We start from the raw sequence: 18,118 nt of genomic DNA, 5'->3' as shown, positions 1-18,118 counted from the left end.
TAGGAGTTCCCGATCGTTTTCTGCCTTTTCTGAAAAAAAAAAAATGAATGCAAAGGCGGTACAATTTGAATTCACTTTGTATGAATCCACAACATTGGACATTGATCGTGGATAGATTTGATGAGTTCATGATTGTTGGGCGCGGTACACATACTACGTAATGCAAACAATCTGGATTTTGGGACATCTCCAAATGTCAAATAACAGTTTGAAAAGTTTTTATTATGTTAATGATATAGGGGTTGTATAAAATTTCCCAATACTGCCCCCTCCCCCTATGCAACAATAATTAACGCAAGCTCAACCCCTTCCCTCTTGTAATTTGAGCATAAAGATTTCCGTTTGTTACCTGGCGGGATAACCTCGATCGCGAGTGATTTATTGTTCGGTTTTTGCGGTTTATGTACGTATGATGATTTTAGCGTTTGCTCATTTTGAAGCATAATTTGGAATTCTGGAAAGCATGTATAGCATGGAAAGAGTTAGAAACATTTGTTTTTATTTAAGTCATTTCTAGATCAAATGATGATCGGTAATATATGACGTATAGGCTTTATTGTAGAAAATTACTCGATTACTTATAGAACTCGAGTGGAATGGTACGGTAAAAGTTTAGAAAGTATGACGTACACACTGATCCAGGCCACCACCGTTCGGTATTTTTTTAATCACGGAGCTGATCGGTAAAAGTTAAAAAATCTATTCTGAACTTAAACAGGCTTTGTTCGGTTAAAATAATTTAATGATAAAAACCATCATCGATTTTATTTATTTCTTACGTGTAACGGCCATTTGAAATGTTACCGACTATTCCAGCTGTTCAAAAACCCGCTAACATTTTATCGACTTTGGTGATCTTAATTCAGTGTGTACGCTTGATCCAGTTTGGAAAACATTGTTAACCAATGAGCTTTATACAAAGGTGAGGAAATCCGCACTAATACACACAAATAGATCAGCTGATTAGTGTTGTTTACTTTTTCCTCTCGCGTTGCCTACGTCACCATTTGTGTTTACGTTTTGATACTATCAGTTTTTTCATCGCTGCTCGGTGTAAGTTATCTGTTTCAATCGTTTCAGCCAGTGAATCTCTCGTTAATAATGCCGAAGTGTGCAGTGAATGTGTGCTTGTTTTCTTCTGCGGAAGCTGAAATAAGTGAAAGAACAGTGAGCTTCCATGTGTTTCCGAAGGACGGTAAAGCGCGGTCCCACTGGGTCAAATTTTGTGGACTGAAAAACCCTGTATATTTGCTCGCAGCATTTTTCCAATGAGTGCTTTAAAAATAATGCCACCATCCAAAATATGGTGATGCCAGCAAGCAAGGCACGAAACATACTGTTAAAGAATGGTAAGTTTTTAATTGTCTTTTAGACATCTATCTGTTCATGGCTCAGAACGGCAAAACGTGAGATTGGCTGCCCAGCTATTAAGCCATACCACGGTAATTAATTTAAGAAGACACTTCGGTCAGTCCGAGGAAGCTTGCCTGCTGGCGGAGGTAATTGAAACCGTAGACAAATGGTTCGATTTGATGAACTCATATAGCCTGAAGCAAAACATACCATCAAAGAAATGTTACGGAATGGAATTGGAACTTCAAAATCAGATTCAAGACAATATGGAAGCAATGATGCTGGATATACGAGTATTGGAGAAGCATTGTCTTCCTGCTTGTGCGAATATGAAGGTAAGTTTTTAGATTAACAAACTAACACAATTTAATAATATTCAATTCGATATTTCCAGCTATTTCAGCAAGCAATCCTAATTTCTATCGAGTCAACTAGAAAACTGTTGATTGAGGTGCGTACAATGCCTAATCTGGAAGATGGTTTTATCATGACTTATAAAGTCAATCAAGATTGTGTAGAGAATGAGTTCGCAACGGTTCGCCTCAACGGAGGCACACATGATCACCCATCACCCCTGCAAGCCCTGGACCGCTTAAGACTGATGATTCTTGGAAAAGGCTTGTCAAAGCAAGTTAAAGTCAACCAAAATACACAGAATATTTTGATAGAAGAGGATTATCTTATCGCAAAGGTGTTCCGTAAAGCTAAAATTGATTCCGGAAAATCGAATAGTGATGAAAGTGATTCTAGTGACGACGAAAATTTAAATCCATTTGTTCATGAGTCCAAATTACGGAATCTCGAGGAAGCTGACGGCTTTGAATATGCCATGGGTTACATAGCCAAATCTCAAACCAAGGATCATCCCAACTTAGGATCATTCACGTACCAGCTAGAAGATGGAAACGATCCAGGAATGAATAAGGAAAACTACGTTCAGGATATTTCGCATGGAGGGTTGGTGATGCCATCTCAGGAATGGTTGGAAGTTGGAGAGCAACTCGATTCTTGTTTCAACTGGATGCATAACATTGGACCAGAAGGAAGTGAAATTGGCTTTAAAAAGAAAAAAAAATGTAAGTGAAAGGACTTTGCGAAAATTTAGAAATCAATTTCCGCAGTTGCCAGAAGATGTACTTAAAAACTATGCCAGAAAAAGGGTTGCAATTTGAGTGCGTCATATGAAGAAACAAATACTGGAAAGCAAATTACAAAAAGCTAAAAACCGTAGGCTAAAAACCCACAAAAGTGGATCAAAGAAGTGCAATAGTGAGTAAGAATTCAAAAAAACTGAAGCATTTTATTAACTAGTATATAAGTTGCCATCATAAATGTAAACGACTAAATGATTCTTATTTTAATATACCTTTTGCATATATCCATGATAAATCAATATACTTACTACCAAAATTGAAAAAAAGAAATTCACATTAAATACAAACTTATTCGTTCTTGCAAGTAGAAAAGTGGACCAAGATGACCATTCTAACGTAAGTAGAATACAATTCCACAATACTGACCTGAAACTAATTATATAATCCTGCTATGGGATTCCACAACAAAAATAAAACATAAATTCACAGGAAAATTACATTTTCAGCCTATTCTTTTTTTTACTTACGTGGTAAGATGATCAGTATGGGGCAAAATGATCACATGTACAACTTTAAGGAAAAATGTGTCCTTCAAATCCAAATTAAGTAACGTCAAAGGAAGTAAGCACTTCGAAACTAATCAAAACCTGAATTTATTAACCAATGGTGTGATCTGATTATAAGGTTATAAGGCAGACTCATAGCACTTTCCCCAGGGTAAACACGTACCCTAATAAACAAATAGGTATCATAAACGACGGGCAACCACCTTGATAGAACTATCCCACAAATGGTTTATTTGAAAATCGCTGCTCTGGAACCATTGCAAAATTTTGAGTGATATTCAATCACATTAAATTGAATAACTACCAGCAAACACAATTTCCTTCATAACAACTGAATATCCAGTTTCAAATAGTGACGTCACCAAACCTGTCCTCACATTGTTTTCGTTTTGTTTCCCTACTAACACTATGGCAATATGCGTTGCTCCCCACCTTGTATTTACCTCATTGATTGTTAACTGCTTACGGGGATCGGTGCTTAATCGATAGTCGATCGTAGTTTGTTGTGATAAAAGGTGCACGGTGACCGTGTTTACTTACTGATCATAAGATTATAGATCAAGCCCATTTACATTCCTGAGTTGATAGGATCGCATCATTTGCCTCTCGTGCTTTGGAAGATCCCATCACTTTCCAAAGTGAATACAGATTTAATTCACCCTTCCTACTAATAAAAACGCTCTTCCTGTGACAACCGTGGATTTGCAGAAGTTTTCTCGGTCTCTAGCAGCAACGGCTGTCAAACTAACAATCATTTCCGTCCCCGATGACCATAAGGACGTGGGAGGCGCATACTGAGAATGGATTGCTAATCCTATTCACATGGTTCTTTGTGCACATTTCACTGTAGGGTAGGTGAACCAGTGATAGTGGAACTAAGCCATTTTATTAATTATAAAATAAATATATGTTCTAGGTATACACATTACAGCTTTCAATCTCTAGTTTGCTAGAAAAATATTACATCGTGAATAAATTGTATGTTTTTTTGATAAACCATTCATAGGAACCCTGTTCCAGTAGTTGTGGTAGTTGCTAACTCTGGTTCCTATAATAGTGGCATGTATTGGTTTCTCATGGGTTCCACTATTATTGGAACTCTAAAAAAAAAACACTCAAAATCTTAAGGACAATTACATATTTTCCTTCAATTTTGGGTTAATTTTGAGTTTGAAATATATGCAAATCTGCTTGATTTTAGGAGAGCTACCGATGCAAAATAAAATTATTCGGTTTTCCATTATTATTCCGCCATAGCCCCCCTACCGCAACTATAGGTACACATTACTGGAACACCTACCCTATATGGACAATCATAGAGTAGCAACTACGAACGAATTTAGACAGTATGCAGACAATTGCAAACATATTTTTATTTTTAAATAAATTCTTTTAATTTATTAAGTTTACGATACCCTGTTTGTTGTACCCTTTATCAGGTCAAGGTAAATTAATCGTAGCACAGAAACGCAAACCAAAATGACGTCAGAAACAGTGCTGTCGTGGTAAGTTTAGAGCTGGTTACTCACTGATTTTCACAGGTGTGCCCTCTTTAAGGAGCGCCCATAATTGTTATTTCATACTGTACACAATTTAGTTCCCCATAATTAAAACTAGTGTACGGGTAATCTTCCATAGTATCAATTTTGGTTTTCTGTGAATTCTGTAGACCATGGTTTGGACTAGTAGAATGATTTAAAACCACAAAAAAACTTTCAATGTTATTTGGGCAGGCTTGTTGAAAATCCTCAAACTCACTGCAGGTTTTAAAATACTCTTGTCCTGCGAGTTTAGCCAGCTCTCACCTCGAGTGAGTGGCGGCAGGAATATGGAAGAAGTAAACAAAAACTCCTCGAGAGAGAGGGAGAGTGAACTTCATCGAGAGAATGATTTGCGTGAGGTTCGCTTTTCGAGACTCCGGATGACTTTTTTGTTCGACGCAAGAAGCTCAAAGTTCACCCAGAGTGAGAGTAAGGGCGTGTGATAGAAAACATGAACATGAATGGCAGCAAACCTCACTCTCATTTTACCCCCTTCGCCACAAGTTTTCAAGCTCAGTGGAATGATCAAGCCTGTGTTTGGGATGCCTGATATCAACTCGCAATGAAACTTATAAATACTAAATTCAAGAGCCACATGTGAAAAGGGCATACAAGCTTTTTGTAAACAAACCTTTGTAGGCCCTGTTCTCGCCAACCGAGGGTCACTCGCGCAAACTAATAACATCATCGGGAAGGGAAAAGCTTCCCCTATCCGGTGATGTTGATGGTTTGCGTTGGTGTCATATGGGTGGCGAGAAAAGGGCATAAGAAGGTTTGTTTACACATGTTTTTTTTTTAATTGTGCGAATAGGGGAAATGGCTCTAATGTTGGCCTATGGATCTAATATTGGGCCCATCGCTAAAAATCTGCTATTTATCAATTGAATCTAGATGAACCCGTCATTGGGACGGTACTAATGGATATTATTGGTTGCTATTGAAAATTTAGTCGATTGCTGAATTTATGTATGGGCCCAAATTAGGGACACTTAGGCCAACATTACATACATTTCCCCTATTTGCTTTTTTGTTTAACGATGGATAAACCAAGTTTTATGTCCAATGTTTCGGTCATTGAAGACCATCTTCAGGGGATATAAAGGTGAGGCATTTATCTTTCAGTGCAAACATACTCACAATCTTAAACTAAAACAAGTCCTGATGAAGATACCAACCCTTGTTGGACGACGATGATAAAACTGTAATCTACAAAACTAAATGACTAATTTTTCAATATCATTAAACTTCCCGCGAATCTAGAGTTTTCGTATGTTTTCGGAGCTTACTTGAAGTAATTGGAGCTGTCCTAACGAGCACTGAATCAAAAGAGTTCCCACAACTTTCCTGAAGTTTTCGATACTTTCATGAACTTCATGAAACTTCCTTTAAAATCTCTAAACTTACCTGAAGTTCCTTAAATTTTGAAGAAGTTCTCGGAACTTCTCTTATTTATTTTTTCCTTCATTTGTTTTCCTTGCTGAGCACCAATGCTACCGACGCCAGGGAGGCAGCTCCCACACCTGGACCCTATTTATCGACCCATCAGCTCATGAACCGGGGACCAACGGCTTTACTTCCCTTCCGAAGGAAGGCGTGATCAGAGATGTTATGCCTCAGAACATCTCGGCGGCGCCGACTGGGATTGAACCCAGGCCTGCTGGGGTGAGAGGTAATCAAGCTTACAACTACACCACCGGCACTGCTGAAACTTCTCTAACGTTTAAATAATGTTCATGATATTCATAGAACATCCCTAAAGTCCACACGAATTTCCAGAAATGTTTGGGCAACTCCTGAAATTCTTGGAATGTTTCAAATATAATCAGAACTTACATCTGCATTTAACTAATGAATTCTCTGAAGTTCTCCAATCAACTTCGAAATACTCGTATCATCCCTGTAAATTATCAAACTGCTTTAAAACCTTCTTTGAAGTTTTTTGAACTTCCCTGAAAATCTCATAACTTTGCTGAAGTTAAGGAAATGAGTTTCTTCGAACTTCTGTAAAGTTTCTGCAATTCCCTTGAAGTTAAATGAACTGTCCTGAAGTTCTCACACCTCTCAGGAAATTCTGCCCTCAAATAAATGCAACTGTCCTAAAAAACTTTAAATTTTCCTGTAAAGTTCCCAAAACATGTATGTGTCTATAGTTTTCATTAAAATTCGGTAGATTTCAGTACATCTGATATTGCTGAAACTGCTTAAAGGAGATTGAAAGATAAAGGTTATATTTTTTTTTCTAATGTTCTCTGGATATCTTTAACCAGTAACGTTGGTAGATCACCTTTTCGTGGTGCGTTACTGGTATAAGATCTGCCTCCATTTATCCATACATCAAATATTTGCCTGGCCCACTGTCACTGTCAAACCCAGAGCCTTAGAATTCCTGAGATTGCCCTATAATTGTTATCGAGAAGAATAGCTTGGTTGGAGATCACTGGTCGATTGTCCATATTGCATTTTATTATGTAAATTAAATGTTTAGATTAGATCAGACATGAACCATCTCTCAAACTTTGCACGCGCGTTTTTGGCTTAGCTAAACAGTTTCCACAAACATGGGAGCAGATGACAGTAGTGATAGCTTCACTACTACAGGATGTTACATGAGTTCGAATACATCTTTTCGTCGTTGTGTAGGTGCGCACCATGTGCAGTATATGTAATGGTATTGGTGTAAGCTTTTGCCTCATATATAGGCTAACCGATGCGCATGGTGTCAAATTGCTGTCATTTGTTGTTTGTTTACCGCGCACGATGAAGGAGTACCGAGAGAGGTGAGCGACCCGTCGATATATTCCGGCGGTTGAAATCCCACGGGGTGAAGCGTGAAGCGGAATTTTATCTTTACCACCATCCGTCGGTACCAGGAGACGGGCTCGGCCAAGGACCGTGCGAGATCCGGGCGGCCGCGTTTGGCGAGGATGCCAGCAGCCATCAAGGCGGTGAGGGATCGGGTTCGTCGAAAAATGAACCGCTCGATCCGGAAGACCGCTGCTGACCTGAATGTGTCGATCACACCAAAAGGCGTGATGACGAAGGACCTGGGATACAAGCCGTTCAGTAAACGCAAGGTTCAAGGGGTAACGGAGGCTTCAACGAAGAAGAGGCTGGACAGAGCCAAACTGATACTTTCGAGGCAAGCAGGTCAGGAGTTCGTGTTGTCTGAAGAGAAACTCTTTGTCTTGCAACAGCCGCACAATGGCCAACATGATTGGTTGTGGGCGCCAACGTTGGCCAGCATCCCCCCGTCGCAAACAAAGCATCCTGCGATTCCAGAGCGTTGGTGATGGTTTGGTGGGCCATATCCAGGTGTGGGAAGCTCCCACTGGTGTTTATCGAGAAAATCGTGAAAATCAACGCCAAATTAACTTTCAACGGGACTGCGCACCGGTCCACACGGTGAATATCGTCCAAGCGTGGTGTCGGAAGAATTTGACTGATTTTCTCGATAAGACTTTGTGACTTCCCAGGTTCCCGGACCTTAATCCCCTGAACTTTCATGCATGGTCTTACATGCTAGCCAAGCAGAGCGAACATCAAGTGAGCACTATGGACCACTTTAAGAAGCTCATTTCCAAGATTTGGGACGAGATGCCGATGGACCAGGTGCGTGCCGCGTGCGATTCTTTTGAGAAACGTCTCAAGCTCGTCATTCAGCACAAAGGGGGGGTGGTCTCAGCTAATATATCGTAAAGGTTCCTAATAAACATTGCTCTAATAAAAATTGACTCAGAAAAGAATATATGGGTCATTCCAGCTCAAGTGGGTACACCACCTATTGTCGATGTCACCGATTTGAGCCAAAATTGGCCATTTCGCTTATTTTTGCATTCTGAACAAACTCCTTTTTTTGATTTTGCTTTAAAGTGCCAAGATCCTTCTGGGATACAACCCTGGATTTTTGGGATTTTTTTTTAACTTCAAATTTCAGAAGAGGTTACTCCACAACCAAATAAGCTATTCGTGATATTAGAACGTCAATTTGAAGGTTTTTTATTGTAGATTCTTATAAGTGTATCCAAATGTAAACAGGCTGAAGAAGGACATGACAGTTGCGTTCATGGATGGAAAGTGTGTTTTCAAAAATAAATAAAAATAAAGGTTCAACGTTTATTTTTCTTTATAACTATAATAAAAAAGCATTCTTGTTCCTGAGATTGTATCTAAAAAAATAAATTAATTACTCACATAAGGGTATTATTCAAGTAGCAGTTGTCATTCATAACTGAAATTGTATATGTCTGCTATTCTATCTGATTTCATCGTACTTCTAAAGCACAACGTTTTGGGTGTATTCCATAGGAACGTATTTTTCACTTTTAGCACCACAATTAAATTATGGACAGAAAAAAAAAACTAAATATGATTTCATATAATGAGAATCCTGCTCTGAACATGTGAAAAATAAAATAACAATATTATTTTGCCATCGGCGTGAGGGAATTAAAAAAAAACTAAATAGCAATGAAGTAATGAAATTGGGTTGTTAGCGGAATGCTAAATAAAACAGCAATTTCATTACTTCATTATGATGGCTACCAAGCCTTTGGGGATTTTCCTTTTTAGAGAGTTTTATAGATTTTTCTCCTTTAGCTTACTTAAATCTTTGGTTTTTATTAGTTAGGTAGGTTCCGATTCAACACATTGTAGCTTCATTTTTATACCTATGATCTTGACTTTTTTTACCTAGGGGATGAGTACTTAAGGGGGTTAGATTTTGATAAGTTCTTTAGTGGGAATGACACTGATGAAGACTGCACATTGTAGTCAAAATACGTATCTGTCATGGATACCAAAATTAATTAAGTGGAATTAAATGGAAGATAACCTTTTTTGCTGTTTTAAATAGCAATGATTTTCCACCAAAAACTTAAATCTCCAACTCAGTCGACTGGTCATATCTCAAAATCTATTTGTCTTAATAATTTTTCCTTGGAAACACATTAAGTTTAACAGTTTTCCAAAGTGTGGTGAAAATGTGAGCCCAAAATATTAAGAAATAAAAAATCCATTTTGTAACAGCCTGTTTACTGCAGTTACCATAACAAAAAATAATCTACATTAAAAAACCTTCAAATTGACATTCTAAGATCACGGAAAACTTATTTGGTTGTGGAGTAATCTCTTCTGAAAGTTGAAATTAAAAAAAAAATCGAAAAACCCAGGGTTGTAGCCCAGAAGCAATATCAAGAAAGCCGTTTGTTCGGAATACCATAATAAGCGTTTTGGCCAATTTTGACTCAAATCGGTGACATTGACCACAAGCTTTTAAAATTCTATACCCACTTGATCTGGAACGGCCCATTTTAATTTTTTTTAACGCATTGTTAAAGTGTATTCGAATTTATTGTACACCCTGTATTCACTATCCATGTCGTTTGTCAGTGCATATACTCAGGAGCTGAGCTACTCATTAAAACAAAAATAGTTCTAATAACGTATGACATTCCAACACTTCTTGCATTCCATGTACAGTCCTTTTCTTCTACACCCATCTGCATTCAGTGCCAGGTAAACATCATAATCAAAGGCAAACACTCAATCTCAAAACACCTCAACCCAGTCGGATACTGTTGTATAGTTAGGTAAAAATCAAATATTTACGTACATTTCATCTCCAGTGCTCATTCCTAGTTGAACACTCAGTCGGTTAACAACGTCCCGGTCTCAGTCGCGCGGCATCTAATTTTTTTCGGTGTTTTTTCCGCCCGAGCGGTTTTTTCACCCCCCCATTGGGTGCCCCAAGTGACCAGTGTGCAACAGAGGAAGTGGAATTCCATGGGCCGAGCCCCTTGGAGTTGCCATCCAGCTTTAATCCACCCCGGTAATCCATCCGGTCGTCAAGCCATTTTTTCATCATCGTGCCGACCCACCAACACCAATCATCACCACCAGCAGCAGCAAACGGACCATCTAGCTGCAACGGCTGATAGGTTGTTTACAACCGGCATAAGTATTAGACAATACATTTTGCAAGTCCATTGCCTCCCTATTGTAGTTTAATTTTGCCTCGTGGCGCGTGACTCTGTCTCTCACCCCTGGTAGGGGAGTATGGGTCATAGTGAGACAACTTTTTGCAAGAAGATATAAGTTTTTTTTTGTTTCAATTTTTTTTTTTTTTCTTTTTGATTTGTTCGTACGTCGGGCAAAAAATTTAATTACTAGTAATTAAAATTAATTAATTAGTGAAGGTTTTATTTTTTTTTTCCTTCTTAAGTGGTTGCGCACCGCTTTTGCGCAACACTTATGGCATCTTCCGATGCCTACGTTACGCGAACCAGATACTATGAACCGTCTTCGAAAGGACCATGGGTTGTCTTTTTTCGGCCCAAAAATAAACCTTTGAAAACTCTCGACATAACGAGAGATTTGCTGCGTAAGTATCCGGGAATCTTGGTACACAAAGAAAGATTCAACAAACTGCGTGTAGAAGCACCGACTTATGATGTGGCAAATAAAATTGCTGATCACGAGTTGTTTAGTGTTGAGTACAACATCTACATCCCTTCTCGAGATGTGGAGATAGAAGGCGTGGTCTCCGACGCGAGTCTGACTGTCGAGGACTTGAAACATGCCTCGGGAACTTTTAAAAACTCGACATTCGCTACCGCGCTAGTGAAGATACTGGATGTAAGGCAACTGCATTCAGCATCTTTGCTAGACGGTAAAAAAGTTTATAAACATTCAGACTCGTTCCGGGTGACTTTCGCAGGTTCAGTTCTCCCAAACTTTGTTAAAATTGATGGTGCTTTTTTTCCGGTGCGGTTGTTTGTACAGAGGGTATATAATTGTACCAACTGCAAAAGGCTGGGACACTCGGCCAGCCATTGCGGCAACAAAACTCGTTGTGGCAAATGTGGTGAAAACCACAAAGAGGATTCTTGCCACAAAGAATCAGTAAAATGCGCTTACTGTGGCGAGAATCCTCACCCCTTGCAGGAGTGCCCGATGTACAAACAGCACTCCGATAAAGTGCAGCGTTCAATCTCTGGACGCTCCAAGCAGACATATGCTCAAATGTTGAAGGCTGCATCAGCCGTCCAAGATGCAAACCAATTTTCGGTTTTGTCAGTTGAAGAATCGGACTCTGACTCATCCGATGAAGGTGATTCTACGGTGGTACACGCACCTTCAAAAATAGACGGTTCCTCAAAAAGAAAATGCCCCTCCCCGAAAGTGCGCCGTAAGAAAACTAAAGTCACCTCCAGACGATTGCCAAATTCCCAGGGTAATGGGGATGAAAAAACAAAACCGAAGGCTCCTGTTGATCCAATCCCTGGATGCAGCAAGAATTTTCCGCCATTGCCCAACATAGATAAAAAAAATAAAAAAGCTGCTCCTCAAACTTCTCAAAAGAAATCCAAGTCCGAACGAGGTTTGCTAGCTTTTTCGGACATTGTGGAATTCATATTAAACATGTTCAACATACAAGACCCTCTAAGAAGCTTAGTTTCTGCCTTGCTTCCAACGTTAGAATCATATCTTAAGCAATTGACTGTTTCATGGCCCCTCCTTGCATCAATCATATCTTTCGATGGATAATTCGTCGAACGAGGTTGAAGATATGATCACTGTGCTACAGTGGAACTGCCGTAGTCTAGTGCCTAAACTAGACTCGTTCAAATTTTTACTTCACAATTCTGATTGTGATATATTTGCTCTCTGTGAAACATGGCTTTCTTCCGATAAAGAACTCAACTTCCACGATTTTAACATTATACGCCTGGATAGAGACGATTCTTATGGAGGAGTACTTTTAGGGATCAAAAAGTGCTACCCTTTCTACAAAATTTCCCTTCCTGCTCTATCCGGCGTCGAAATCGTTGCTTGCCAAATAAATGTGAAGAACAAAGATCTTTGCATAGCTTCAGTATACGTTCCACCAAGAACCTCCATTAGCCGTAGTCAACTCTGGAATCTAGTTTCGATTCTTCCATCCCCAGTATTAATTCTGGGTGATATGAACTCCCATGGTACTGGGTGGGGCGATCTATATGACGACAATAGAGCGGCTATTTTTTACGATTTATGTGACGATTTCAATTTGACTATTTTGAACACTGGTGAAGCGACACGTATAGCAAAACCTCCGGCTCGAGAAAGCCGACTCGACCTATCTTTGTGTTCAAGATCGCTATCATTGGATTGTCAGTGGAAGGTTATCAATGATCCCCATGGTAGCGATCATTTGCCAATCATCATTTCAATAAAGTGTGGCCCTCACTCTGCAGAACCATCTCGGGTTCCATTTGATCTTACAAGGAACATCGACTGGCAGAAATATGCAACGGCGGTGACAATCGGTGTCGAATCAATAGATGCGCTTCCACCATTGGAAGAATATCGATTCCTAGCCGATTTGATTTACAAAAGCTCACTGGAAGCACAAAAAAGAAAAGTTCCAAGTGCGCCCTTTAAAAGGAGACCAGCCACACCTGGTTGGGACGAAGAATGCACAAAATTGTATGTAGAAAAATCTGATGCTTTCAAAGCTTTTCGTAGACACAAAACCTCCACTTACTTCGAGGAATATTCAAAGCTTGAGACAAAGCTGAAACAATTAATCAAAGCAAAAAAACGCGGTTATTGGCGCAATTTCGTCGAGGGACTCTCACGAGAAACCTCAATGAACACCTTGTGGAGGGTGGCTCGCAACATGCGTAACCGCTCATCTTTCAATGAGAGTGAAGAATACTCCAACCGATGGATATTCGATTTCGCTAAAAAGGTCTGTCCGGACTCAGTTCCAGCACAAAATATTCTTCGAGAAGCGTCTCCTAGCGGCGGCTCTCTGGATAGACCATTCTCAATGCTGGATTTCTCTATGGCTCTTCTTTCATCGAACAACTCCTCACCGGGAAGCGATATGATTAAATTCAATCTTCTGAAAAATCTCCCAGATATCGCTAAAAGACGCTTGCTAGATTTATTCAATTCCTTGCTAGAAAACAACATTGTACCGCCCGAATGGAGACAGGTCAAAGTAATAGCCATTAAAAAACCTGGCAAATCAGCGTCTGACCATAACTCATACCGTCCGATTGCTATGCTTTCGTGCATTAGGAAATTGTTGGAGAAAATGATCCTTCGGAGACTCGATCACTGGGTCGAATCAAATAACTTGCTATCAAATACACAATTTGGGTTCCGCAAGAGCAAAGGAACAAACGATTGTCTAGCGCTGCTTTCCACAGATATTCAACTGGCCTTTGCACACAAGGAGCAATTGGCTTCAGTATTCTTGGACATTAAGGGGGCTTTTGATTCAGTTTCCATTGAAATTCTGTCAGACAACCTGCACAGATGTGGACTTTCTGGAATTTTAAATAATTTCTTGTACAATTTGTTGTCAGAAAAGCAAATGAACTTTTCTCTTGGAAAACTGACAACTTCCAGAATTAGTTACATGGGCCTGCCCCAAGGCTCATGTCTCAGCCCTCTTCTTTATAACTTTTATGTCAAAGATATCGACAACTGTTTGGCAGAACAATGCACGCTAAGACAACTTGCAGATGACGGTGTGGTTTCCGTAAGAGGTCCACATGCCGTGGACTTGCAAGGACCATTGCAAAATTCCTTAGATAACTTGTCTTCTTGGGCTATGAATCTAGGGATCGAATTCTCACCGCAGAAAACTGAACTGGTAGTGTTTACTCGAAAGCGGTACCCAGCCCATATGCAGCTTAATCTTTTGGGCAGAAACATTACCCAATCATTGTCTTTCAAGTACCTTGGGGTCTGGTTTGATTCAAAGTGCACTTGGAATGCCCATATTACGTATTTGAAGCAAAAATGTCAGCAGAGGATCAACTTTCTCCGTTCAATTTGCGGCACATGGTGGGGTGCTCATCCGGGAGACCTCATAACGCTTTATAAAACAACTATTCTCTCTGTTCTAGAGTACGGCTCTTTCTGCTTTCTCTCGGCAAGAAAAAGTCACCTAATAAAATTGGAACGAATTCAATATCGTTGTCTGCGTATTGCTCTAGGCTGTATGCACTCAACGCATAACATGAGTCTCGAGGTTCTGGCAGGAGTAACACCCCTCCAGAACCGTTTCTGGGAGCTCTCTCTCAGAATACTAATCAAATGCGGAGTGACGAACACACTTATAATTGCTAATTTTGAAGAAATTCTTGGGCTGAACACACAATCTCGATTTATGAGAATCTACCACCACTACATATCATCAGATATGTGTCTTCCTTGTTATACTCCAGACCGTGTTCACTTCACCAATCGCAGTTCCTCAATTGAATATGATCTGACCATGAAACAAGCAACTCATGGGATTCCCGATCAACTTCGACCTATTATTATCCCACGTATTTTTACTGAAAAGTACCAACAAGTCAATTGCATGAAAAGATATTTTACAGACGGGTCCCGTCTCAATGGATCCACTGGCTTCGGTGTCTTCAATGAAAACTCTAGCGCCTTCCGCAAACTTCAGGAACCTTGTTCCGTTTTTGTTGCTGAGCTGGCAGCAATCAACTTCGCATTGGGGATGATTTCCAATATGCCCACAGACCATTACTTCATCTTCTCGGATAGTCTCAGTTCGATTGAGGCTATTCGGTCGATGAAACAAGGTAGGCACTCATCTTATTTCCTTTCAAAGGTAAGGGAGCAGATGTGTGTGCTGGTCGAAAGATCATATATGATTACCTTTGTATGGGTCCCCTCACATTGCTCAATCCCAGGCAATGAGAAGGCGGACTCTCTCGCAAAGGTGGGCGCGCAGGAAGGCGAATTGTATGACAGGCAAATTTCACACGATGAATTTTACCATTTAGTGCGTCAGAGTACCTTTTCGAGTTGGCAAACCGATTGGGACACTGGAAATCTTGGACGGTGGTTACATTCAATTATTCCTAATGTTTCTTCGAGAGCGTGGTTTAAAGGCTTGGGCTTAAGTCGTGACTTCATTCGCGTGATGAGTAGACTTATGTCCAACCACTACTCGCTAGATGCTCATCTCAATAGAATAAACCTCGTGGACAGCAACATCTGTCGGTGTGGAAACGGTTACGATGACATCGATCACGTTGTTTGGCAATGTACGGATAATGACGCCGCCAGAGAGCGACTTTTGAATACCCTTGAGGCCCAAGGAAGACAACCCTATGTTCCTATCAGAGACGTGTTGGCAACCCGTGATCTCTGCTATATGCAGTCCGTTTATGTTTTTCTTCAAATGTCTAGTATAAGAATTTAATTCCTTTTGTCTTTTGTCTCTCTTTATTAGTTTTTGTTTGTCTTGTCCCCCCGTCTCGATGAGTCTCATCGTCGCCCACTGGTCACCCACCATAGCCGGTCGAACTCCGGACGAAGCTAGAACAGCACTACCGTTCATACTGGCGACAACGCTCTGATGAGACAACGAAACCCTACCCCAAGCTCCTCCCCTGATCCTATCCTTCGAAAATGTACCCTTCTAACCTCGAGTAAGCCGCGAGTAATCGGCCCAACTCCTACTAGACATAGAATTAAGTGAATTTTGTTACACACAGTGAACAATGAATTATCGGCTCCGTAAAGCTAACGCGATTGAGCCTCCCAAATAAACGAACTAGATAAAAAAAAAAAATCTCCAGTGCTCAATCATCATTATGGTCTGAATCCTGTGAATTCAATAATAAGCAAGTGGTCTGATGTATTAAGCTTACGTACATGCTTATCATTTGAATTCAAGATTGTTTACAAAAATCATGGCTCTGTAAAACAAAAAAAAAATAATTTAAGTTTTCGCCCAACTCCGTGCTGTTTCCCAACATGGCTCAGAATGAAATGACAAAAAGTTCAACATATCCGTAATCCTAGATAAACCACAATCATGACAAACAGCAGCGCCACAGCAAAGCCTTCGAACAATAATCGAGAAGATAGCTCGAGGAAGTGCAAGAATAATTTTATATTAAAAAAGTTTGGAACGCATAACTCTGGATCCTGCATAATTTGGCGCAAATGTGACTTGGTCCAACTGAACTGATTGCAGTGAGCGACAATGAAAAACCACTGCTGACTGTCAAAGACTGACACCACCGAGTATTTTCCTCATTTTTAATTTAAAATTTATCAGCTTTTGTGAACTGGTTTCGAGTGTTTGCATATGGGGCTCACGGATTCAATTCTATTAGTTCGAAAATGGCGCTTCAAATAACTTATCACTAATTAAAAGTCGGCTTCACTCAGTCGTGCTTGCGTTCATGGTGAAGTACCTTTAGAAAACCCCAACCTCACTATAGTGACAAACTGAGATTTCACAATCCACCCCGTGAACCCTTCGTTCCGTTTCATAATTCATCTGTACATCTCCGAATCAGAAACGTCTTCTTGATAGCACATTTTGCTGTATGAATCAAGCTAATTCCGGTTTCCCCATGGGGAATATATCCTGCCCTACCCTGGAAATAATCACGGGCTGGTTTCATTCCATCTCGAGAAGGTGGTTTAAAATCTTGAACCGGGATGAATGGCCTGTCCTGTTTCCTCTGTAATACGCTTTTAATAAACTGTTGATTATTTTAAGCCCGTGGTCGCTCGCGTTGCAGCAAAATGATGTTACGAATTCTGTTTGCTTTACGACATCATGACCATGGCGAAAGAGGACCGATAGAGTTTACGTTCAAGACAAGGGGTATACAGAAGGTTTTGATTTTGTGAGATGGAAAATGCTTGGTAGCACTCGTGGTAATTTATGGATTTTTTTTACAATTATCATATTTTTTTTTTTATTAGTTCCTAATTCAAAATAAATTACATTTCAATTTAACCTAGGTGCTCCAGTTACCACAGTAACTTACCAACCTTAATTGTTATGATATATATCTTAGTGTTTTTACATTGTTCCTGCCTTGGCAATTCAGTCTAATAAATAGGCTATCTAAATCTGCATGCCAGTGTAACAATTGACATCTTAAAACTAAAAACTAAAACTAAATCTTATCTTAGTATAATAGGAATTAATCGTTGCAATTAAGAATTGCAATAATTTTTGCCTGAAATTATTAATAATAAGTTGAACGTTTGTTTTAAAGTCTCAATATTCGAAATTCTATGTACCTCGGTAGTATTGTACCAGGGAGGCAACTTCAAAATCATCTTCAGAACTTGTTTCTGAATCCTATGAAGATATTTTTTGCTGGTAGTGCAACAACTAGACCATATTGGTACAGCGTAAAGCATGTCAGGTCTAAACACTTGTTTAAATATAAGAAACTATGGATTTCTAGTTTATAAGAGGAACATGTTTGTTTCATTTGGCTTGAATGCCCTCAATGTGATCTTTAAAAGTTAATTTTTGGTCAAGTACTAATCCAAGATATTTCACTTGACTTGACCAAAAAATTGGAACTCCGTTCTTAGTTACTATGTGACTACTAATTGGTTTCCAAAAGGAAGTTCTTGGCTTGTGTGGGAATATTAAAGGTTGGAAAAATCTTTAATTTCTGTAAATAAAAAGAGAAAATGTCTAAGCTGTTCTGCAGTCTGCTGCAAATAACACGAAGCTTTAGCAGAAATGCCTGTGTCATCAGCGAACAAAGATTTATGGCAACCC

At 39.7% G+C, this 18,118-nt stretch overlaps 1 protein-coding gene across 1 annotated transcript in view; it reads right to left on the bottom strand.

The window, feature by feature from the left end:
- Positions 1–10,815, bottom strand: part of dve (SATB1_N and homeodomain domain-containing protein dve) — an 897,131-nt gene extending 886,316 nt beyond the window's left edge. Inside the window, exon 1 of the mRNA XM_065222813.1 lies at positions 10,802–10,815. The gene's annotated coding sequence lies outside the window, so the exon portion shown is untranslated. The remainder of the gene's footprint in view (positions 1–10,801) is intronic.
- Positions 10,816–18,118: the final 7,303 nt, after the last annotated feature.

The sequence above is a fragment of the Ochlerotatus camptorhynchus genome, unplaced genomic scaffold (genome assembly GCF_037179485.1).
Source record: "Ochlerotatus camptorhynchus isolate MF236.1 unplaced genomic scaffold, CSIRO-AGI_Acam_v1.1 ptg000178l, whole genome shotgun sequence".
NCBI classification, from domain to species: domain Eukaryota; kingdom Metazoa; phylum Arthropoda; class Insecta; order Diptera; family Culicidae; genus Ochlerotatus; species Ochlerotatus camptorhynchus.
Note: the sequence above shows the minus strand (reverse complement) of the source record. Positions and strands in the feature narration are given on the sequence as shown.